General features: G+C 34.0%; 1 pseudogene; it reads right to left on the bottom strand.

The window, feature by feature from the left end:
• Window positions 1–426: 426 nt before the first annotated feature.
• LOC146883201 (uncharacterized) lies at window positions 427–5,945 on the bottom strand (annotated as a pseudogene).
• Between the last annotated feature and the right edge of the window lie 20,297 nt (window positions 5,946–26,242).

Here is a 26,242-nt window from a genome sequence, read left to right as displayed (position 1 = left end):
CATTCATCTTTAATTGCAGCTCGAATGATTGTTCTTATCCAAGACATGACATAATATCCACATTCCCATGAATCTTCTTGCTTGTTACATTGAACATTACAAATAAAATAAACACATCAAACTCATAAGTTGACATACATAAATTAATAACTTTAAAATGAATGAGTTCTAACCTTTGGATATATGACTTTAAGTTGTTGGCCTCTAGGCTTACCCACAATTCTATTGAAATTTTGGAAACATAAAACATATGTAAGTTTTTATAACTAAGTAGATACATAGGTTAGGATTGAAAAAGAAATAATACTTACTCTTGTAACATGGTTTTAAAAGCTGGTGGAATCTTCCTATGGCATGAACAAAACCATACAACTAGGCATTGTCTTGGAATGATGAGACAAATTGCCAATGATACCTACCATCAATCACAAGTACTTAGCCAAAATAATTAATAATACTTCACAAAATATTATTAGCAAAAACACTTACGAATCAATGTATGGTGCAAAGTAGATCTCTCTATTTGACTCAACCATCCATGTTTGCAAATAAAGTTTGATATGGTCAGGTGAGTTTCCCGAAGGTTGAATTGTTTGAGGTTCAATGAATCCATAGATGAAAGATCGACCTTGGTCCACAATGACTTTGTCCATGTACCTACAAGAAGATAGTTAGGTATAATATTAAAACGTACCAATTCCTTGCTTTAAATATGAAATACAATAAAAAAAATCTTACATGCACCATAGTTGTATGACTGAAATATTTAACATCTTGTCTCTTGTAATTATCTTTAGTGCATCATTCAGGTTTATGTACAATGGGACATGACAATGGAGGCCAAATACTCTTAACTCCCACTCTAACTCTACCGGTCCTTTTTTCAACTTGTGTAATTTCAGAAGCAGCTTTCCTAGAGGATCATCTTTTGCTTCTGTCATTTCATCATCTTCACGTATAACACGTGGACGTCAGATCGGCTGTTTTTCAGGACGAGTGGACTGAAATAAAGATTTAGAAAGGTTTGACGTTAAAAGTTTTATAAATTGTAAGATTGAACTACTAAAAACATGATGTCATAATACCTTTGGTGGGCTAAAGTATGGCATGATCAATGCTTTAGGCCAAGCAATAAATGTGCCTAAAGCTTCCCCAAGAAATTGGATTTCTGAAGTTGGCACAAGCACTTGAGCATAGGGATCTCGAACTTCATCAATCATCACACGCACATACTGCGGCAATAGAGGAACACCATGGATAGTCTCCCCACCCTGAAGTTGTCGTCCTATGGCCATTATGCACGGGGGTCTTCATCAACCAATAGCTCATACTGACTTGTGTAGTCAGTATGATCTACACCAGAGCATGAGCCTTTTGTACTCACACGTTGTCCTGTTGGAGCTTGAGTGGGTAATTCCATGTTCTGTTGCTGCATGGACTGAAGCTTTTCTTCAAGTGTTCTTTGTATTTGTTGTTGTTTTTGAAGTTGTTCCATAAAACGTTGCTCCATAATTCCTATGCGTTGGTTGAATCTTTCCTCCATTTGTTGCTCCAGCTTCCTCAAGGCCTTTTGACTAACAATTCAAGCTTTGTGGAGGACCAAAGTAATCTCGAAGACCAATGGCACCTCCAACACCACGCACATGTCCTGGGTGCTCTGGCCTTCCAATTGCCGTTGTGAGTATATCGTCCCGACCATGGCCAACAAACAAACCCTGAGTCTCTTGCTCAATTAATTCATCCTACACCACAAAAGAAAGTTTAATCAAAAGGAGAAACATATGAACTATGATAGTCAAATAAGGTTTGTACTTACTATTTTTTGAGATATGATTTGAGATGATTGTGATGTCATTTGCCCATCGGACTTAGTCCGAGCAGCCTTCCACATCTCGTACCTAGGAATTGCATCCACTAGGTCAGGGGACTCAAGTCCTAGAGACTGTGCACGAGACTTTTTCAATTTTTTCTCCAATAATGCATAACCACCTCGAGAGAGTATATGTGGTGTATCATTAAGCCTTTGTTTTTGTTGGGCTGCTGTCCTATTTTGTTGTCACACATAACATTATTTAATAGTTTTAATACACAAATGTATGACTAGTGTCACTATAAACAAATTTAACAGACAAACCTACCAGTCTCCAGACTCTCTACATGCACGAAATTGCATCCACTCCTCCTCAGAAATTTTGTACTTCTCACAAGGAGTGTCATGTTGTCTATCTCTAAACATATATAAACGTGTGAGCCTTGCATTGAAGTCCCTCCATCTGGTGGCTATGTGAGATAAGACTTCCTTTCTAATTCGCTCAGTGTTCGGAGTAATCTTAAATTTGTGTTGTTTAAAACATAAAATATGTTATGTTAACAGTAACATAAAAAAATACTATAGTTGGTTTAAGTAAACATACCACAAGATCCTGCCATAGGAGGTTCTTCTCGACCTCCGCGACGTCATCTCAACATGCAATTGCAATAGAAACTTTCGTTTTGGCCAACATTCCTATGTAGCTACGATACTTTTTTCCCAGGGGCCACTGGGGTCACCCAATCGAGGATCAATGTGGACCGACATCCTCTCTCGTCGGTTTGTGACATCCGGCAACCGAGTCACAGATTTACCAGGTCCCTCGTGGTCTGATCTAGAGCTTGTCATACCTGAAACATATCATTAGGAAATGTTAACAATGAAAATATACTCAATTAACTTCTATTATATTAAAACAGCAAGAAAAATAAAAAAATTATAAATGTGACAATATTATTAAATAAACACCTACCAAGAAATTGTATTCTCCTATATGCCTTCATTGTGATCACTTCGAATAGCATGGATGTCATCAGTTACATCATCAACTTTGTCTTGAATGGTTCTTGATGAGAAAGACGTTGTCTCAAGTATGTCTAGACAATCTTCATCATCATTTACGTGCATGTTTCTTCCTTCTAATACAACTGACAATTTCTGATTGGTTGGATCAATGACATAAAAAATTTGTCTTGCTTGACTAGTCCTAATAAATTGTTCATTTGTATCACTCATCTTGTTAAGATCCACCAAAGTAAAGCCAAAGTCATCTGTGCCAACACCCGAATTACTATCAAACCATTTACACTTGAAGACTGGCACTCTAAAAGTCACATAATCAACTTCCCATATTTCGTGTATTATTCCAAAGTAACTCATGGATGCTGTAATTGAATTCTTGTCCTTAGAATTGGCAAAATGTACAAATTCAGCTTGAAGTCTAACCCCACTATTTTGAACTCTACTTTTGTCATCTTCCATCTTTGAATAGAAACAATGATTGTTTATGTAGTACTCGCCATATGTTATGACATCAGTGTTTGGTCCACGAGCTAGCCTCAATAGAGTTTCAAAAACATTTGGAGTCGCGTAAACCTTTTTCTTAAACCATGATAATAATGTTTTGTTATGTTCATTAAGTGCCCATTTTTCACTCATTCGTGGATGTGCTGATTTCGTTTCATCAATGTGTTGCGTAATGTAAGGAATGTTCTCTACAGTATTGTTTAAGATGTACAAATGGGCTTGATCAACTAATTTTCTACTAAGACTTTGAATCTTCACTCCACGTACACCCTTACCTTCACATTTACCTTCATGTCTAGTCTTAGGAACTCCAATTGGTTCACAACTTGGCATATAACTTGAGCAGAATTTAATGGCTTCTTCTGCAATGTACCGCTCTATAATTGAAGCTTCTGGTCGATACTGATTCTTGACATATCCCTTTAAGATCTTCATGTATCTTTCCACTGGGTACATCCATCTCAAGAAAACTGGCCCACATAATCGAATTTCCCTCACAAGATGAACTATCAAATGAACCATGATATCGAAAAATGAAGGTGGAAAATACATTTCCAATTGACACAATAGTCTAATGGCCTCATTTTTCAAATCGTCTAACACTCGAGGGTCAATAACTTTCTTGCATATGGCATTGAAGAACATACACAAATGTGTTAGAATACCTCTGACAGAAGTAGGTAAGATGGCTCGAAAAGCTACTGGTAAAAGTTGTTGCATCAACACATGACAATCGTGAGACTTTAAACCGACTAACTTTAAATCTTGCATAGAAACAAGGCTACTAATATTTGAAGAGTAACCTTGGGGAACCTCCACACTTCTTAAACACTCACAAAAAAATTTGCTTCTCTTTTCTAGAAAGAGTGTGACAAGTTGGAGGCAGGTAGGTTCGTCTTCCAATTGATTGTGCATGTAACTCAGAACGGATGCCCATTTCAGCCAAATCTTGTCGTGCTTTAACTCCATCTTTAGTCTTTCCTTTTACATTTAGTAAAGTCCCGATGACGCTATCACATACATTTTTTTCGACGTGCATCACGTCCGTACAATGTCGTACATCAAGTTTACACCAATATGGAAGATTAAAGAAGATTGATCGTTTCTTCCAAATGCTTTTCTCCGTGGTCTTTTTCTTTGGATGTTTCCCAAACACAATGTCAATGTTTTCCACTTGGTTATATATTTATTCACCATTGCGGGGTCTTGCTACAACTTCATCCTCAAGACTTCCATTAAATGCTTTTTTCATTCTACGATAAGGATGATTTCGAGGAAGGAACTTTCAATGTCTTGTATACACAATTTTCTGACCGTGCTTCAATTGAATATAACTCGTGTTTTTTTCATAAATGGGACATGCAAAATGACCTTTAACACTGTAACCACTCAAGTTTCCATACTCCGGAAAATCATTTATGGTGCAAAACAACATTGCACGCAAACAAAACAATTCTTGAGAATATGAATCATACACATCGACACCTTCTTCCCATAACAGTTTCAAATCATCGATCAACGGCTTTAGGTACACATCAATGTCATTTCCAAGTTGTCTAGAACCCGATATCATCATAGATACCATCATATATTTCTTCTTCATGCATAACAAAGGAGATAAATTGTAAATCATCAGCAAAACTGGTCATGAACTATGTTTGCTACTTAAGTTCCCATAAGGATTCATACCATCTGTAGCAAGTCCAAGTCTTAAGTTTCTTGGCTCAGCACCAAATTCTGGAAATGTTTCATCAATCTTCTTCCATTGTGGAGAATCAACTAGGTGTCGAAGAAGATTATCACACTTTCTTTCATCAACGTGCCATTTCAGGTTTTTTGCATCTTCTTTAATGGAAAATAGTCGTTTGAATCTAGGTATTATAGGAAGGTACCACATCACCTTAGCAGGTGGACCATCTTTGTCTTCATCGCCACTTTTTCCATCAATTTTCTTTTTAAACCGCGATAAACCACATGTTGGACACGCCTTTAGTGAAGCAAACTCGTCTCTGTATAAAACACAATCATTTGGGCATGCATGTATCTTTTGATATTCCAAACCCATTGGACATAAAACTTTCTTCGCCTCGTAATTACGGATAGGTAACGTGTTATTTTCTGGAAGCATCTTCTTTAACAACTCCAACAATTCTGTGAAACTTGTATCCGTCCATCCATGCCTTGCTTTTAAACTGAATAATTTCAAAGTTGTTGACAATCCTGGGTACAATTCTTCCTCTGAATCGGACTTAAGAGAATCATATAAATGAACTTTTCCAAAATTCTCCTCCCCAACATCACGTACCATATCTTCTAAATGATCATTCATCCAGTCGTCTACATAATCTGTTCCTCGTGACGTTGTAGGCTTGTTTAATACTTCTCCATGTCAAGTCCAAAGTGTATAACTTCTCATTATACCAAAGATGAATAGATGAACACACATTGTTCCCAAGTCATGACGTATTTGATTAAGACAACGAACACAAGGACAAAAATATGTCCCGTTACTTGAGATTGCGTGTTCTTGAACATATTGCAAAAACTCAAAAACCCCTTTTTCATACTCTTCACTTATGTGACGCTCATTCATCCAGCTTCGATCCATACTATGTTCGTAAAAAACTCAATCAATCTCAAACTTTTAACTCTCACTAGGTGAGGTCCTACCCATTCGAAAAAATTATTTTTCATAATTTGCTAACACATATACAAATAAGTCAAACATCATAAATTTCACAAAATTTCGACAGCATTTCGCATTGGTCTCTGAAATACACGAAATGAAAGTGATTAATCATGATCACAATCAAGTATGCATCCAGAGAACAACACAAATTAGCCTCAATCGAAATTTTGTGAAATTTATGCATAAACCTCAATGTATGCGTTATAACAAATTATGAAAAATAATTCTTCCAAACTGTCCGATCGGACAATTCAAGATTTAATACAAACGATTAAAAATTTAATCATTTGTACTAAATCTTAAACGGGAACTAAGGTTCGCTCAGTATTTAATTAAAATTATAATAAATCTTCATATATAAAACGACAATGCAACCATAGTATTAAAAAATCAAATAAAATTGAAAATATTTTAAATAAAAGAAATCTAACAATAAACATAAATTTCTTTCAAAATTATGTAAATATTAATACAAAAATTCAAAATAAAAAGTAGACCCAAAAAACTAACTAAAAAATATTCAAAATGTTAAACTACAATGGTAAAAAAAAATTCAATTACATACATACAATATGAACACACTAACAAAATGCAAAAAGAAGGATAAGTAAAGATAACCTCTTTTTGCAAAACCAAAATCGAAGTTGGAGGAGAGTGGTCTTAGGGGCCGAACGTGCTACTGGCTGGCCAAATATGGGAAAGAAAAACACTACCAAATGGGAACGAAAACGATAAATATTGGGCTCAAAACTCAAAACTCAAAACCAATCCACACAACAAAATCCAACAACTTTCAGTGGTGGAAAATGAAAAAACGTACCTACAATGGCGTTGTCGCCGACACGGAGGGGAGAATGTGGGAGGCCAATATTCCATTTCACACACCACGGAGACGAAGAATAACACTGCAAAATGGAGACGAAAACAAAAACTCCTAAATCAATCCACAAATCAAAACCCAACAACTTTCAGTGGTGAAAAATGAAGAAACTGACCTGCAATGGTGGCTCTCGCTGTCGCCGACACGGAGGAGAAGAACGCGCAACGTAACAGAGGGGAGGAGAGGGGTTCGCGTTGGTTTTAGGAAAAAATTGACGTCTGTGCTGTGCTAGGCTGACGTAATTTAACGTCGGGGATCTCTAGGGCCGACGTAATTTGACGTCAAGGAGCTGATAGGCCGACGTCCTTTTGAAGATGACGTCGGGGCACTGATGGGCAGACGTTAAATTTGTCCAGTTATTTACAAAACTGCCACCAGTCATTTTTTACGTTGGTGTTCTTTTGAGCAGACGTTAAAAAAGTGACGTTGAAGACCTTTTTTGTATTAGTGAATGATTGAACTATTATAGAAACGTTTAATTATATATAAAAGTTTTGAATTAAATGAATAAGCATTAGACTGAATAACAAATATATAACAATAATAATGAATAACGAGTAATAGTTGATATATGAAAATTAGAGATGTCAAAATGAAAATTAATACTAATTAAAAATAAAAGATAAAGAAATTATAAGACAATGTAACATTTAAATGACTTAGTGACATAAATATGTGCATTTTATTGTTTTGGAGTGAAAAGGAAAATGAAAATCTCAAGGAAAAGCAAACTGAAGAGAATTAATTTCAGTTTGAATAAGAAGCAATGATTACCTTCTTTTTTATAAATGCAAACGTTAACACTTTGTAAGAGAGGAAGGAAAAAAAGAAAAAACAATAGAAGAGAGCGTAAACTGGAGAAAATTAATGAAAAAGCTAAAAGGCGAGGTTAACAAAGAGAAGGCGAGGTTAGCATAGATATCTACCATCTTTTATAAATATATATATATATATATAAATAAATAAATAAAGAGGATTTCCCATTTTACTTGCTTTCACTAGAAATTGACAAAATGTATGTTTTTCCTGAGATGATATGGTATAACATGCAGACGAATATGTGTATTTTCCTTCTTCACTCATAGTCGCATGAAGCTCTGGACGTATACCCATATAGGCAAGATCAAATCGATAGTTTATATTATCTTTTGTCTTATTTTCAAGATCCATCAATGTTCTTATTATGTTATCACTAACATTTTTTTCAATATGCATGACATCTAGATTGTGGCATAATTTTAGACATTTTCAGTAAGACAACTAAAAAAAATGCTTTTTTTCTTCCAATTCTTGAGTAATTGTATTCCTCCTCGCTTTCTTTTCCTTATAAACTTACCAAATGTCACCTGAATATAATTATTATTAATTAATAAGAGCAAAAATAAATGATAAAAAATGTTGAACTCATTTCCGTAATGTTTAAATTTTAAAAAATATTTAAATGAATGATATCTTTTCCTTTAATTCGATCTTGAAGAGAGAGAAAATAATATATAAATTTAACAATTATTTAAATAAATAATAAAAATATAAAAATAACTGAATCAATATTTAGTAACAAAAATAATAATATTAACCTGATCAAATTGTTGATATTGTTAAACTATATCATGTCCGGATAATTGTCTTAGAGCTAGACGCTTTTCTTTAGTACCATCGAAAGCTTTGGTATTATTTCTCCAAGAATGTTGAAGTGGCAAAAATCGATAACTTCCCATATAACAATTTTTTTTTCCATTTGGTAAACTTAAGGACCATGTATCCTCATTACAACAAGGGCATGCAAAATTTCCTTTAGTACTCCATCCTGATAGATTTCCATATGCGAGAAAATCATTAATAGTCCACAAAATTGATGCATGTAATTGAAACGTTTCTTTCATTGACGCGTTATATGTCTCTACACCTTTTTCTCACAATTCTTTTAATTCATCAATCAAAGATTGTAAATACACATCAATGTCATTTCGAGGAGCTTTAGGACCCATAATAAGTATTGAGATTATGAAATAAGAATCCTAATAAGTGTTGAGATTATGAAATAAGAATCCTTCATGCACATCCAAGGTGGCAAATTGTAAGGAATTAAAACAACGGGCCGCACACTATATGAAGTACTCATGTTCCAAATGGATTGAAACAATCACTTGCTAGGCCAAGTCTAACATTGCGTGAATCTTCTGCAAATGATGGATATTCTAAGTCAAAACTTTTCCAAGCAATAGAATCAGTTGGATGTCTCATTTTCCAATCTTCGTAAAAAGGCCTATCTTTGTGCCAACTCATTTCTTTTGCAATATCAGGTGATTCATATAATTGTTGTAACCTTAGAGCTAAAAGGAAATAACGCATAACTTTGTTGGGTAACTTGTTATTCAAATCTTTATATCGAGGAAATTTACAGGTTGGACATGATGTTGATTTCAAATAATCACCTCGAAATAGAATTCCTTCCTCAAAGCCATTAAATGCAAATTCAATAAAGTTAAGAACTCCTTTTTCGTACAAAGGATCTGTCGTATCAATAATTTGCATCCACTTTTTTATCTAATTCCATTCCTATACAAAAAAATATATATTATATTTTCACTATGTGAAATCATACAAATTAAATGTATTTAAAGAATAAATGAAAATCAAAATTGAAACATATTAAATTATATAATTGATAAATAATGATAGTTTAGTTTGTTCTAACCAGGAATGAGTGACGATGGAAAGAATAATATTTTTGAAAAATCGAACTTGAACTTTTGAGGATTCATCACCGAGTTGTTGATGAAGACTGTGAAAATATAATTGAGTATTGAAGTGAATGAGAGAATTGACTAAATATTCTATATAAGATTAATAAGTATTTATAAACTTTTGAATCTAAACTAAAATACTAAAAAATAGTATTTAAAATAAACCAAAAATATAATTGGTTATTGACTACTTTCCACTAAATCGAGAACTAACTATTGCTATCATATTGGATAAGAGATAAATATCTTACATATATTTTCAGGTAAAACTATCGTACAAATTTAAAACTTTAATATACTAAATCCAATATTAAATATACTAAATTCAGACTTCTCTTTTTCGATTTGTCTAACTTCTTCAGATCTGTAGTTATTTTTGTGGTATCTCTGTTTTCGTCATTCTTTTCAGATGAATGAAATGAGAAGATCCGAAGATATCGTTTTTTTTTTACCAAGATCTGAAGATGTTGTATCTCTGTTTTCGTTTTTATTTTCACCTTTCTCAAGCAAATAACTCATATTCTTCTTATATTTTCTTAGATCTAACTATTTTTTGCGTTGATGGTATTTTTCTTTTTTCTACAAGTCTAATATGGATCACTGCGACATATGGTTTTTTTTTACCCAGATTTCCTTTTTATTTTTAGCTTTCTGAAGCAAACAACTCATATTCTTCTTATATTTACTTTGATCTAACTATTTTTTGCGTTGATGGTATTTATCTTTTGATTACAGGCTTCAAATGAAGAGTTCAAACACATGAAAGAGTCTTTCTCGCTGTACAACTTAATTGGTATGTAATTTTTATGACCAGATTCCTTTTTTTTACCAATGTTTATTTTTTTCACCTTTTAAAAGCAAATCGTTCATCTTCTTTTTTTTTTCCTGATCTCTGTTTTGGTCATTTTTTACTGATCACTGAAATTAGTCTAACATTGGTCACTACGAGATATCATTTTTTTACCTAGATTTTTTTTTGGTTTCAGCTTTTTCAAGGTAACAGGTCAGATTTTTCTTATATTTACTTTGATCTAACTATTTTTTGCGTTGATGTTATTTTTCTTTTGTTGACAGGCTTCAAATGAAGAGTTCAAACACATGCAAGAGTATTTTTTGCTGTACAACTTAACTGGTATGTAATTTTTATGACCATCTTCCGTTTTTTTTACCAATTTTTCTGAATTTTTTCACCTTTTACAAGCAAATCGTTCATCTTCTTCTTTTTTTTTTTTGCTTCATCCCTGTTTTGGTCATTTTGTTACGTTGATGGTATCTTTCCTTTTTTCGGTATTTTATCACTAGTTTTTATCTTAGATGTAATGCATTTTACCCAAATTCTTTCGGTATTTTTATGTAATGCATTTTATCACCAGATTTCTTTATTTTTACCCGATTTTCGTGTTTATTTTGACCTTTTACAATCAAATAGTACATCATAGACTATTATTTTTACCCATATTTCGTTTTTTTTCATGTCATATCTTACATTTTTACCCAGTTTTCGTTTTCTTTCATCTTTCTTACAATTACGCGTATCATATATCTCTAGCTATAGACCTCCAATTCGAATCTCCACCGTTCAAATTAAATAATCACCTGTTATGAATCCTCTGTCAAAAATTCAGCTAAACTGAACGGTAACGAATTAGAAAACCACTGCCTGACAGTCCCTGTTGCACAAAAAATCTAAGAAACAACGTAATTGCACCAACTTTGGTCAGTTTAAAGGCACTCGATTGCACAACCACATATCTCCTACTTCAATTATATATTCATATATATATGCCTTTACAATTGAGACTATGACAACACTTGTATTTAACCAAGAGTTAGTCAATATTCATATGAACTGTAAAGAAAATAACCCAAAATGCATATTCTCATAAAACACCTAGACTTATCTCAAACAGTACCCACAAAATTCCCTTTAAACAAACCCTCATGTCAACCCAAAATTTTCTAAGAATGTATATTAAAATTCCCAAATTCCTATACAAGATAAAATATTATATTATCTTGATATAAAAATGAGAATGAAATTAGATTTAAATAATTTTACCTTCTATTTCTTAGGTTTTCATGGTTAATATATAAGATACCCCACTGCCATCCAATCTTGAAACTTGAATTGAATCTTTTACATAATATTATACTATCATTATATTATATATACAGATATATACACGTATCAAATAACCCACACTTAATATAGCTTAAGATATAGATATATAATATATTATATCCCTCCCTTAAAATGAACAAGGAAGAATCCAAAATTAACTAAACCCTTTCTCACTTTCGTGGTCCCATTAGATACAAAGATGTCATAAATTCTAGGCCAAAATCCATTCACTCACGTGCAACCACACAATTATAAAAGAAATGAATCTAAAAGTGAATTAAACCGATGGAAGAGACAAAACGGCCCCACACCCATAAATGTGTTTCCCTTTTTTTTTTTCAACAGTGGGCCCCCTTGATCAAATAATATACCATGGAATTAAACTAAGTTTGAAGCAAAAGGAATGCACTGGAAACTAACCAAAACGTAACCCATTTTCGAAAACATTTGGTTATGTATTTGATTTGTAATAAACGCACCCCTGCAATACCAACAATACATACCCAATGACTGCACTCTTCCTCGCTTAAATTTTGATAACAATTTTTATGTGCAATGAGTGTGAATAACCAACCAAAGGCCGACACTGAATCACGCTCCTAACCAAGGTTATTAGGTTTTAACCCAAAAGGTACAAATGTTGCCCACCAAGTGTTTCCATCCCACCCCATGAAACTCTGATAAATAGGGTTTTAATCAAAACTGCGTCAGACATACACACTCTAACGCTGCCCATCGATTGACGTAGAAAGACCCACTCCAAACCTTCACAGTTGTATCCCCTACCGCACCAAATCAACCCAACAATTTGCTATACCAAGCCAACGAATAAAAAATCATGCACAGGTTCACACACTCGAAAGTCACAAAAAAACCAACGGCAAGAAAATAAAGACAGACATTCAACATTTTGATGTGTTCATACATGAGAGCAAACAACAAGAATCAAGCATCAAACTGCAAAAGAGTAAAGAAACAAGTTCAACTTTCCTTAACCTAGAATTTCTGTTACAATGATTAAATTGAGAGAAAAATTAAAATACAGGAACCAAATTGAGAATGAAAAAATGACATCTGACATAATTGTAACACGTGGCATTATCACGGCCATGTGGCACGATGTCAGCTTAACATGTGGCAAATTTTTAATTTTTTTTACATTTTAAAATATTATAAAAAAAATCAGAAACTGACACGTGGCACCTCATTTAACAAAAGGACTTGATTGCATCAAATTTCTCAAAATAGTGACTAAATTGAGATAAAAAAAATTGAGGGACCAAATTCAAATTTTGTTACGAAAATAGGGACCAAATGAATAATTTAATCTAAAATTTAACTCATCCTTAAAAAGAAACCTTCCACATTCCATCTTTGACTTTGAATTTACATGTTGATAATTTTGTTTTAACTATGCCTAGACTTAAAGGCAGGGAAACATAAAACTAATGAAGATTAAACTTTAATAGACTTTAATGAACATAAATTGAGAATAAGTGTGTTGAACATAAATTGGTAATAAATGTGTTGAACATAAATTGATAATAAGTGTACTTCTAGGAAAAATATATTATTTGTTCTTCCAAACTCCTAGAATTCTAAGTAAATATCAGGTAAGACTTTTTTGGATATAGATAGTGTCACTTAATATTCAAACTCTTTCATTACAATATCTAACTTTAATAAAATATTTTTCGAAAAACATAACTTTGATAAATGAAATTATCCTATAAATTTCACTCTCTCTTGGTATATAAACCCAATAAATTATTTTCATAAATTATTTGAAAAGAATTACAAAAATAAATTAAATCAAATCAAAATTTTAAACTGTTTTTAGTTTTAAAAGTTCTTTTAGATTGAAAGGTTGTGTGGAAGTGTAATAGAGCTGTAAATTGCATACGAATCATCACCATCAAACCAAAGTCCATAAGTTGCTTGCTTCAATTTCAATATAAGTGGCCACTTCCTTAAATCCTGTGAGGAAACACTATTGATTACAATAAAATTTATGTCTGGTGTATGTTACAGTTACAAACCTAATATTTTCCCAAAAAACTATTGATATTTACAATCTTAACTAAGTCACAGTTACATATCATTGGATGTATCAAGTAACATCTCATAGGAATCAAACCAAAGGTGTTTGATGACTGGTTGTTTTTAATAGCATCCATGCTTGTTTCACTCCCCATTTCTCTTAAGTTACTATTTCACTTTCAATCTCCTCAGTCACCAATCTGCAACCGCATCTTTCTCCAAATTCCATTCATGGGTTCCAACAAGATGGGAAAAATTGTGAATTCTACCACCAACTCTTCACCATCTGTTGCAGTCTCTGCTGTCCGCAAAAACCATGTATGATTCAATAGTCTTATGTCATTGTTCAGTGACTTGATGAATGAACCATTATTTTTGTTTCACAAAACAGAAATAATGAACGAAACCTGTACCTTAATTTGGCTTTGTTGGCTTGTAGGATTAAATAAAAATTGTAGTATTAGGCTTTCTCTGCTGCATTTTGCGATTACAGATCTGTTGTTTTTAATTTTCATGATTTGATAGCAGGTTGTGGCTGATCATGACATCGAGAATTGTATCATGTTTGGTAGTATTCCAGTCGTGCTGTCCAAAAAGAAAGCGAAGAAAGCGAAGAAGTTTTCACTTGGAGACAAACACCCTGAGCCAATAATATCTAATTCTAATGAGTCAATTTCCTCATCAAATGCCACCACTACTGCTTCTAAACCTAAAAATTTCAGCAGGAGAACTCGTGTTGATTTAGATTTAGTGTACCAAAAGACTCAAAGTTATCGAAAACGTAGCCAAGTAGCATACCTCTTCTTTTCTTTTGAAGTCCCACATCGCACAGTTAACCGAAGATAAAGGACTTATAAGCCTTTGACTCACAAGAGGTATTGCCGAGCCAGGTCGTGGTGGCTTGTAACCCAAACGGGGGCGTTAAGGTGCTGGAACATAATATTAGACTGTGTGTGGTGTGGTCATTGACTGCTTTCTTCTACTTCAAACGAAGTCATGTCCCTAATAAGCAACCCATAAGGTGTAGGGGGAATTGAAGCAATTAGCAGCACTTGATCGCATCATCCAGGGTCTGAAATATATATAGTGATTGATTTGATATTGAACCTTCACCTTTTTAATATTTGAATTGGGTTCAGCGAAGATGTGGAGAGTGGTCAGTTTCATCATTCATACATTGGATGAATTGGGAATGCTTTGTTGCAAGCTTATTGGATTAAAAGCAGAAGACCCCTTCCAGAAAATTTCTTCTCCGAGGCTGAAAAAAAGCAACCAGAAGAAAGGTTAGTTGCAGCGAGAATATAAAACTGGAAACAAAATTTTGAGAAAAATCTTATCCAAAAAATTTAAAACTAATATAAAACAAATGTAACAATTTATTTAATCACCAAAAAGTTTACTTTTATACATCATGTAAATTATTTTGGAATATAAAGGTTGATAGATTTAACAACATTTTCTTCTTAAATTTAGTATGATTGAATCAGTATTTTTAAGTTTATATTTATTTCAAATAATCGATTATTAGTATATTATTTTAGTTAGAATTAATTCTATTAGTCACTCATTTGAAATATTATGATGGACCAATTGTGATTTAATAAAATATAAAGACTTATTGGTTATTATTATGGGAAGTGATAATAAAATAAAATAAAGATAAAGATAAAATAAAAATCAACTTGATGGACGTTGGTTTATAAAAGGAATTGGGGTTCTGTCTCTGGCCATAAGGTTCTTTTCACAGTAACCCATCAAGAATGTGTGAGAAGAGAAAGAAAGACAAAGAGATAGATTGAGAAACGGTTATTGAAGAGCACACAAGATTACAAATTTGAAGAACGCATATTCATAGGATCTCCCATGGATCAATGTTAGTGCTCTATTATGTTTTATCGAGTGAGAATCATAACTCTTAAAGATTCTTAATTAGTTTTACATGTGGTATTAGAGCAAGATTGTAGAATTTATGATTCTCCTATTATGTGATGTTTCTCCCTTATGATATTTTCCCCTAATGTTATAAACCCTAATTTAATTTTAAGAACGATGATGCTGCCATTAAAATATTGCATCCGCTGCTGCTTGGAATTGTATGCGTGCTTTTAAAAGAATTATGTCTTCCGCTATCACGTTTGTAGTATGAATTTTTTTTTTTTAATTTGGTATAAAGTAATTAATGCAACAATGTGTGAATGGCTTAAAAAAAATCGTTACTGTATGAATGACATAATGAAGTGTGAACGTGTGCTGTTAATGTATGAATGTGTATCAGGAAAATGGGTAGTGTTTATAGGTTTACGCCACCAATAAATTATTATTAATTATTTATATATAAATAATTAATAATTTTATTTTAATTTGCAATAATATTTATGTTTGTTATTGTTAAATTAAAATTAATGAGGATGCTATATAAAGTTTATAGCAATTAAATGTATATTTATTTATTTATTTGAAATCAAGTATGATAAATTTTGTTAGTCACCAAAGTGGCCAAAATTTTAAAGTTTTTGTGATTTCAAATTATTAATGTTTTATTCTAATTACCCATAGTATGGATGCTAAATTATGAATAATTAAATTTATGGGTTAATTGAAATTAATTAATTATAAGACATTTAAGGTTCACCCAAAGGTTGATTAATTGTTCTCATAATTAATGAATATGATTGTAGATAATTTTGTATGTGTCACTAGTTTTATTTATATACCCAAAGGTAGTAGGTGATTCTAGTTGATGCATATTATAATATGATTAGCATCATTATGTTTATGTTTGTATATTATTGGATCTCCCAAAGGAGAACATTAGTATGCATAGAATGATTGTTTATATCTGAATCTGTTTTTACGTTTAGTTTTATGACTCAAAGCGTTGATGTTAGGCATGTGTTAATTGCAGTCTCTATTCCGGTATCTTTACACTCGCATGCTTCGTTTGTTCTAGTCTTTAATGGGTTGAATTTTCCTGACTGGAGTGAGCAAGTCCAATTTCACTTAGGTGTGTTGGATCTTGATCTAGCTTTTCAAGTTGAAAAGCCGACTGCTATCACGGATGCTAGTAGCAATGAAGAGAAAGCCCATTACAAAGCTTGGGCAAGATCAAACAGACTTAGCTTAATGTTTATGAGAATGAGCATAGCAAGCAATATAAAGTTAGCTCTTCCCAAAACTGATGACGCAAAAGAATTTATGAAATTTGTGGAAGAGCGCTCCCAAACTGCTGATAAGTCTCTCGCTGGGACACTGATGAGTACGTTAACCACTATGAAGTTTGACGGTTCACGTACTATGCATGAGCATGTGATCGAGATGACAAATATCGCAGCAAGACTTAAATCTTTAGGAATGGCAGTGGATGAAGGTTTTCTCGTGTAGTTTATTCTGAACTCATTACCGTCTGAGTATGGTCTGTTCCAAATGAACTACAACACCATGAAAGACGAGTGGAATGTGCATGAATTGCACAGTATGCTAGTTCAGGAGGAGACCCGACTGAAGAACTTAGGAAGTCACTCTATTCAATATGTGAAGAATCAATGAGCTGTTGGAAAGAAAGTTGCTAAGAAACATGGAAAGGGTAAAGAACCACTAAAGATTGACGAGTCCTCAACCAAAATCCAGAAGAAAAATGACAAATGTCATTTCTGTGGGAAGTCTGGACATTTCCAGAAGGACTGCATAAAGCGTAAGGCTTGGTTCGAAAAGAAAGGTGAGCATAATGCTTACATATGTTTTGAATCAAACTTAACTGAAGTTCCCCATAATACGTGGTGGATTGATTCTGGATGTACGACTCATGTTTCTAATGTGATGTAGGGATTTCTTACAACCCGAACCATAAACCCAAATGAGAAGTTTGTCTTCATGGGCAATAAAGATAAAGTTCCAGTGGAAGCGGTCGGGACTTATCGTCTGAACTAAATAGAACTAAATTGACAAAACTTGACAAAAATTGAAACTTGATTAAATAAGAAAAAAATAGTACTAAATTGAACAAATTCATCAAAAATAGATACTAATTTACTATTAAGGTCTTTCTATAAATAATGTTCTTGTTAAAACTCGAGATACTAAGATTAGGGATGTCAACGGGGCGGATAGGGTACGGGTAGTAGTTCCCATGTACCCTACCCGCTGAAAAAATATTTGTCTCGTACCCGTACTCATATCCCTGTGGATATCCATTATGCGAGTACCCACATATTTTTTTAATATCCGCGAATATCGACGAGTACCTGCAGATATTTACAAAAAAAATTAATATTTAATAACATATTTTAACCATAAATTCAAATAAAAATACAATGCATAACATTTATAAATTTCAAACATAGTGCAAACAAGTCATTTAAATACAAAGAAATGAAACTTTTTTAAAACTAATTGATAAAAAATAATTCATTCAAAATCAATGTATTAATGTTTTAATCATTTTTTAAAATTTTTTTAATTTAAATTAGAATATAGCAGGTACTAGTATCTGTGGGTAGAGATACTATGATACTCGTACCTGTCCTGTTAACATGCGGGTATAAAAGATACTCGTACCCATCACCTGTGGATATCCATTTACAATATTCATTTCCTACCCGTTGCGAATTTTATTCACAAATACCTGCGTGTACGAATTTTTTTTACATCTCTAACTAAGATTGTACAAAAGTTATATCCCTTTAGTTATAATCAACCTCATCAAAAATTGGTTAATCAAGTTGCGTCGTCCATAAATAATTAATCATATACATAAAAATTATAATATATTAAACCAAATACAATTCTAACATCTAACATAATAACATAAAATTATTGTCACAAATGGTTGACAAAACTATGGCAACAATTTAATTATTGTCATATGATATTACTAATAACGTATTTATATATTTATAATTTATAGTGATGAATATTTATATTTCTTTAACTTTATTTTAATGACTAAAATAATAAATGGTAAACATAAATCTAATTTCCTAAATTTTCAAGTCATCTAATTTATGTTATATGAATTATTTTAAAACTTTAAAATCGATTAAGAATTTATGCTATGTTATAAATTCTAAAACTATAATTAAATTAAATTAAGTAGGCGATTTTAAAATAGCATATCATATCCATAATTTTTTGTATTTGAATACCATCAAATCATGTTCATTTTAGGGTTAGCAAATTTATGTCTAATGTCAGGATGGCTGAGTGGTCTAAGGCGCCAAACTCAAGTTTTAGTCCTCGAAAAAGGGTGTGGGTTCAAATCCCATTTTTGACATTTTTGTCATTAATTGTTTTCATTTTATATTTTTTTTAATTTATTAAATATTATTTACTTAAAACTCTTCTTTATATTTTAATACAGTTAATTAATTTTCTGAGGCAAACACCAAGGACATTCCCTGGTAGTCCAACCTCAGGACACATATGAGAAAAAATGAAAAAAATTAAATTTGTATTTTGGATAACTTGTACTACTGTACTCTCTCGTAAATTAAATTAATTTTAAGCCTACCATGAGTTCATTAACAAACCAAATTTGAAATGAATAAATTCAATCTTTTACCAACTCATATCCGAACTATATAAGAATATGCAGTTATAATATAATATCTAATTATATATAATAGAATCCAAACTACATGAATTATATCAATATAATTTGGATATTTTCTTTATATATATATATATATATATATATATATATATATATATATATATAATTTTAATTGATTAAATAATAAATAATCAGCAAAATAATATTAATTATTTATTTATTTTGAACACCTCTTATACACTTAGTCTAGATTAAAAAAGGTTTACAGAAAAACATTTTTATGGAGTATTCATTCAATTCTCATACTCACTCTTACATTATAGAGTTTTTCTATATGATTATACTGACTTAAGCGTTTTCTTCGATCTTCACCAGTAACACGACGATAAACTCTTATAATTAGGTGTAGTTCGACTTCGTTAGAATCTCTTTTTCACCTTGGGAGATTTATACTCTTTTTCAATAAAAGCATTTGGTATTCAATACTCGAGCCATAACTCAAGAGATGTTATTCCGAGCTACAACTCAAGGAGTACCACGTGCTTAACCCCTATCCCGAGCCACAACTCAAGGGATACGTTTCGAGCCACAACTCAAGGAACACCAACAAGCCGACCTTTAAGATATCCTAGAAGCCTTGTAGATCACGCACACCAAAGGAAGCCAAACATTTTTGCCTCAGCAACATCGCCTGGCACTACTCACGAGTCGCCAAGCGCACCATGCTTCCACACTGCCCAGTGGGGGACACGTGCCGCCAAGTGCCAAGCGCCTCTGATGCTACTGTTTCAGCAAGTATCGTCAAGCGCCACATGCTTCAATTCTCTATTGGTTTTGTAGTTATCACCTGGCGGTCAAACACCACCGCTAGGCGCTACACAAGTACTTGCGTAGTACTGGTTTTATTTAAGCACCCAGAACAAAGTAAAATCAATCCTACTCTTATAATTATGCATATCCACAATCAATAATATAGGCTTCCAGAAATCAACATGACTCACATGCACAATCTCAATTTAGATGGCTTCATCATACGCATACACAAGTATCACCATATATCATATGCATCAATCCCCACATATTCATATATATATATATATATAAAATATATCTATATATATATATATATATATATATATATATATATATATATATATATATTCCACCCTTTAAATCTATGCTAGCATTCAATTCTAACTTATGAATAACGCATGCTCAAAAAAATATAAAGCAGCAACACTCTAACAAATTAAGCACATGATCTTTGCACCAATGCAAATTAATATTGACACACATGCATTCACCAATAACCAATTCTCCACATGTGGCTGACCCAAAGGAACATTCAAATTGATAGAGACTTACAACATAACCCAGTCATGCTTCATTAGAAGTTACTCGAAATTATCAAGAGCTTATTCATGTCTTTTAAAGACTCCAAAACCAGAAATAATGAGTAACATATATCTCTAGCTACTGAACTCCAAATCAAATCTCCACCGTTCAAAGTGAAGAACTACGTGTTATGGACCACCTGTCAAAATTTCACCTAAATTGGACGGTTAACGAACTAAAAAATGTAGTTTTATGAAAACTACGCAAACGAGAAAAACAATGGCACCTAGGGCCCAAAAATCATGAACCTGGCGCTTGGTGGTACAAAACCAGCACCGCGCAGTTCCTGTTCCATGAAAATACGAAAAACAACTTTTTTCATGAATTAGAACACCACGCATCTCTGGTATGGCGTCTGGTGGCCAATTGGGTGCCACTAGGCGGTTCTTGTTGTTCTAAGAACCCAGAAATCCCCCTTGCACCTACGAACCTCAGTTTTTCCCAGTTTCCCCTTGCATGCAGATTTCCATCAATTCTCACGCAATCCCGCTTCCAATTATAATAATTTGTATCCTCAGCGCATCCATTAACAATCTCCCAAAACAATTTAAACACTAATTATTCTCGTAACATGCAAACCCAAGGCTATCAACCCTAAACTAACGTTCATAGCAATTGTATCAATTTTCGCCTCCAATCTCATGTAATTCAAATTCCACAAACATCCATCGATCGATTAACATTAAAAGAAGCTGTTTTCCTCAATCAACTCAACCCAAAACACCCAAAACATCCAAATCGAACCAAAATTGGTTCGCGTCGCCTAGCGAGTGTTTGTAACATCCCGACCGGATATTATGGGTTTAAAATATAATATATAATAAGAAAATAAAATCACATTTATTATAAATCCATTTCCCAAAAAAGCAAAAAAAAATTCAAATAATTTATTTCATAATAAAGATAACTCTAAGTTCAAATCTTCTCAAAATTCAATAAAGTACCAAAACAGTCTCATAAAAGATTACATCTTCATTTCAAAACCATAAATCATAAAACTCTATAAAACTGTTCCCATGAGTTTTCCCCGCTCCGCTGCTAAGCCTCACCAGATCCACCTACAACATCATTTGCTCCCGTGTACCGCGTACACGATCATCACCAAACACAAGCAGATAGGGTGAGCTAACAAAATAAACATATATATATATATATATATATATATATATATATATATATATATATATGACACAAATATACCAATCACACAATCACACCAAAGGAATTCCATCCTTTGATATCATATCACATTGCCACCACCATATTATTCGTGTTCTACATCTTCCAATGAGTACCTCAAGGTGTCTTGCTGCCATACCTATCGGCCACAACCAATAGAGCACGTGTGAGAAACCATGCTACGGATCATACACCGTAACGCCAGGTGAATTCCCATATACGAACATAATTCGTAACGTCCCAAGACTACCAAACTCGTCAGTCAACTACTGAGGAAGGCAATCTATTTTGACCCATCCGTATTGGCCACAACCAGCACACTCACACCGCCAACACTCGCCAACCCAAGCTCAACTCAAGGGTTACTCGTGTTCATCCGCCATCCCGAGCTCAACTCGAGGGATGCCATTCCGAGTTCAACTCGAGGAATGCCACTTGCTTAACCCATATCCCGAGCTCAACTCAAGGGATACGTTCCGAGCTCAACTCAAGGAACACCAGCAACCCGACCTTTAAGATATCCTAGAAGCCTTGTAGATCATGCACATCATAGCAAGCATAACACCAATGTGTTGCAACAAAATCGCCTGGTGGGGGACACGTACCGCCAGGCGCTACCGCTTCTAGATCGCTTGGCGGGGGACACGTACCGCCAGGCGCTAAGCGCCTTAATCTTCACTGCCACTGCAACTATCGCCTGGCGGGACTTCCTCTACCACCAAGCGCCACGTGCCTTAGTATTTATTGAACCGCAAACTCCGCCTGGCGCACCCCTCCTTACCGCTAGGCGCCACCGTGATCCAGAACCCCCTATTTCTACGTTGTCGCTTGGCGGATCGATCACCACCGCTAGGCGCTACTCCAGTGCTTGCGCAGTACTGGTTTTAGTTTAGGTTCAAACACATTTCACACTGGTTGCTCTCATTTGCTCTCATTCTAGAGTACCTTTAATGAAAAGCATTGCCATCTATAATGTTTCAGGCCTTATAGCACCTCACATGTCCATTCATCCCCTAGTCATATAGACCATCCCAAGCATGCTCAAATAAAATATAAGCAGCAACACTCTAACAATTTTAAGCACATGATCTGATGCACCAATGCAATTTAATATTGACACCCATGCCTTCACCAAACTAATTCTCCACATGTGACTAACAAATTGATAGAGACTTACCACAGAACCCAATCATGTTTCATTAAAAGTTACTAGGAATTATCAAGAGGTTTTTCGTGCATTTTAAAGATTTCCAAATTAGCAATATTGAGTAATGTATATCTCTAGCTATTGACCTCCAAATCAAATCTCCACCGTGCAAAGTGAAGAACCACATGTTATGGACCACCTGTCAAAATTTCATCTTAATCGGACAGTTAACGAATCGGGATATGCAGTTTTACTAAAACTGCATAAACCAGAAAAATGTTGTCGCCTAGCGCCCAAAAGTGAGGAAGGTGGCGCCTGGCGGGACTAAACTACCGCCTGGCGATTCCTGTTGCGTGAAAAGTACGAAAAACAACATTTTTTGTGAATTAGAACACCGTGCAACTCTGGTATGGCGCCTGGCGGCCAATTGGGTGCCGTCAGGCGGTTCCTACACCTGCGAACCTTACCCCCTTCACTACAACTCTGATTTCCATCAATTTATGACTCCATAGGATACGATCCCAGTTATTAGGATTACGGTTCATCCCTAACACTTCCCATCAACCCTAAGATAATATTCCTATTGTTTCATCCAATTTAGCCATCAATTAAATGAATTTCAATGATGTTTGACATCTAATCACCCCTTAACCATTAAAATTAGCTTTCCCTCTGATTAAAGTCATCCCACAACACTCAGAACACCAAAATTGAACCAAAATTTGGTTCGTGCCGCTTGGCGGTTCAAACACCTCCACCAGGCGGTTCCTCAAAGGAACCCAGAAACACACCAGGCGGTTTCTGGAAATTTTTCAGAAATTCGAATTTTAACAAACAACAGAGGTTCATGGAAATCAAACACATGCATATATCATACAATTCATGCATTAGCATAAAATTTAACGTTAATAACTCCCCTAACCTGGTTTCCTTAGTTTATTTTGAAATTGTTTTCAGTTCCCCCTTGATCACCAATGCTCTTCCTCTGACTCTATCTCACTTAGGCTGCCTTCACGTGGTTGCTAGGGTTCCCAACCCTTTTCCTCTTTGCCAGAAATAAGTTTAGCAAAAAGAAAACTTAGTTTGAGTTAACCAAGGTTCAAACCCCTAACCATGCCCATGTCAAACCAATGCACAACCATTTAACCAATTCATTTTTCGTGATGATTAATATAATTCTATGATAATATTATCACTCAACATGATCAAGCATATTATTAAAAATAATAATAATTAAAGAACACATAAATAGCATACATAGGACTTGAACCCAAGTCCTCTCATATAATAAAGTACTCTCAACCACTTAAGCTAGTACTTTTCCACTTCATACATGCCAGTATTAAATGCCATAAAGGCTCGCACCACCCGCCTTTATTAATTAATTAATTAGTTAATTAATTAAATTCCACGAGTCTTACAGTGTTCATCACCGCCAGACAATTCATAAAAAAACTCAAAAATCTGGGTGGTCAATATGCGTTGCTTGGCGACCAGGGTGCTACCGCCAGGCGGTTCCCTTGTAGGAACCCAAAATGGCTTAAAAACGAGATGAGTCGCCTGGCGGGCAATGATATATCGCCAGGTGTTCACAACCATGCTTGTATGCAAAATAATTAAATAATAAAAATAATCCACAAATGGCATTCACAAGACTCGAACCCAAGTCCTCCTCACACCATCAACATGCTTTACCACTGAAGCTACCATTGTTCATTGTCTTTTCTCTTCACATTAAATAACTTAGAGATTCTCGCTGTCGCATTTATTAAATAAATACTTATTAATTTATTTATTTTTCCCAGGTCTTACATGCCTGATGATGATGAGATACACCATGGAGAAGTCTATTCAACAGAGCATTCTAGATAATGACAATGTTAAGGATTTTATGAGATCGGTTGGTGAGATGTTTAAGACTTTTGACAAAGCTCAAAAGGGTCAGTATCTATCACCTGTTGAAAAGACCAAATATGATGGTGTCAGTGGTGTTCGTGAGCATATGATGAAGCTTGTGCACTATTATAACAAACTCAAATCTCTAAAGGTAGATCTTGGTGATAGTTACTTGATTTGGTAGGTTATGGAATCTCTTCCTTCTTAGTTTGATATGTTGAAGACTTCTTACAACACTCAGAAGGAGGAATGGACAATTGATGAGATGATAATTATTATTTCTCAAGAGGAAGCATCAATTAAAAAGACTAAGTCTTATAGTATGCAGTTAACAGCTACTACTTCTAGCACTAAACATGTGAAAAAGGGATTCAAAGGCAAATCTCATTATGAAAAGGGGAACATAAGGAAAGCATCAGTGGTTTTAGAGCCTAAGAAGAAGTACTTCAAGGCAAATTATGCCTATTGTAAGAAATTTGGGCACAAGCTAGTTGACTGTTATATTCTTGAAAAGAAGAATGTTGATAAGGAAGGTATACTCCTATATGCTCTAGCTTGTTTTGAATCTAATGTTATTGATGTTCCTCCCAATTCTTGGTGGTTAGACGCGGGTGCCACTATTCATGTTGTGAATTCTTTACAAGGGTTCTCAAGCTTGAGAAAACCAAGTGATGTCGAGTCTAAGATTATCATGGGAGATGGAGCTAGAGCACCAATTGAAGACATAAGAGTAGTTTCTTGAAATACGTTTTTTATGTACCTTCTATGAGAAGGAATTTGGTAATGGTAAACTTGTTGTTTATTTCAATTCAATTACTGTTGGCTTAGGAGTTTTATATGATGGGCTTTACATGCTGAATCTGAATGACATGTCTGTTAATTCTATTATTGGACATAAGCGTAGTAGAGTTGATGAAAATTCCTCTATGTTGTGGCATAGACATCTAGGACATATTTCTAGACCTCAGATTAAGAGGTTTATTAAAGAAGGTTTCTGCATGATCTAGATTTTTCTGATTTTCATACTTGTGTTGATTGCATTAAGGGCAAGCTTACCGCAAAAGTAAGAAATACAAGGGTGACAATGTGTTGGAGCTTATTCATACTTATATATGGGGAGCTATCACACCCACTTCCATGTGGGGATATAGGTACTTTATCACGTTTGTAGACGATTATTCCCGATTTGGATGGATAGATCTCCTACAAGAAAAAATCAAGTTCCTTGGATGCTTTTAAGTCTTCCAAAGCTACTATTGAGT

This window comes from Vigna unguiculata, chromosome 10, assembly GCF_037176805.1.
Source record: "Vigna unguiculata cultivar grain cowpea cultivar isolate G323 ecotype 2 chromosome 10, ASM3717680v1, whole genome shotgun sequence".
Taxonomy (NCBI): domain Eukaryota; kingdom Viridiplantae; phylum Streptophyta; class Magnoliopsida; order Fabales; family Fabaceae; genus Vigna; species Vigna unguiculata.
The sequence above is the reverse complement of the archived record's forward strand: the minus strand, read 5'-3'. Positions and strand labels throughout refer to the sequence as shown.